Here is an 891-nt window from a genome sequence, read left to right on the forward strand (position 1 = left end):
TGTCTCTACTGTGTCTCTCTGTGTGTGTGTCTCTCTCTGTGTATCTCTGTGTCTCTCTCTCTGTCTCTCTGTGTATGTCTCTCTGTGTCTCTCTGTGCTCTCCGTGTCTCTCTGTGTGCTTGTCTCTCTGTGTCTGTGTCCTCTCTGTCTCTCTCTGTCTCTCTGTGTTCTCTGTGTGTCTTCTCTTCTCTCTGTCTCTCTCTGTGTCTTGGTCTCTCTCTGTGTATGGTTTCTCTTCTGGTCTCTCTCCTCTCTATCTGTGTCTGTCTCTCTCTCTCTGTGTGTGTCTCTCTCTGTGTCTCTCTGTGTCTCTCTGTGTGTCTGTCTCTCTCTGTGTGTCTGTCTCTCTCTGTCTCTCTGTGTCTCTCTCTGTACTTGCTCCGGCAGTACATATACTAAAATTGGAACGATACAGAGAAGATTAGCATGGCCCCTGCGCAAGGATGACACGCAAATTCTGTCTCTCTCTGTCTCTCTCCGCGTCTCTCTGTCTCTCTGTGTGTCTCTCTGTGTCTCTCTGTGTGTGTCTCTCTCTCTGTGTCTCTCTGTGTCTGTCTCTCTGTGTCTCTCTGTGCCTGTCTCTGTGTGTGCTCTCTCTGTGTCTCTCTGTGTGTGTCTCTCTCTCTGTGTCTCTCTGTGTCTGTCTCTCTCTGTGTCTCTCTGTGCCTGTCTCTGTGTGTGTCTCTCTGTGTGTGTCTCTCTGTGTGTGTCTCTCTCCGTGTCTCTCTCCGTGTCTCTCACTCGGAGGCGACGACGAGAAGAACGATGACGACGACCACGAGGTGGTGACGACGACGACGGCGGCTTGTGATCAGCACGAGGGGGATCATCCCACTGACAGCCACGAGTCACGAGGTCTCCCACGTGGGGGAGGGGCGGGGCTCCTGGCCT

General features: G+C 52.5%; 1 non-coding gene across 1 annotated transcript; it reads left to right on the top strand.

Moving 5' to 3' along the window:
- The first annotated feature begins 371 nt into the window (after positions 1–371).
- Positions 372–475, top strand: LOC133362545 (U6 spliceosomal RNA). Its single transcript, XR_009757508.1, has one exon. It is a non-coding gene; the product is annotated as a U6 spliceosomal RNA (small nuclear RNA).
- The last annotated feature ends 416 nt before the right edge of the window (positions 476–891 follow it).

Source organism: Lethenteron reissneri, unplaced genomic scaffold (assembly GCF_015708825.2).
Source record: "Lethenteron reissneri isolate LAM-NWPU_2019-01 unplaced genomic scaffold, ASM1570882v1 scaffold_1522, whole genome shotgun sequence".
Lineage (NCBI taxonomy): Eukaryota > Metazoa > Chordata > Hyperoartia > Petromyzontiformes > Petromyzontidae > Lethenteron > Lethenteron reissneri.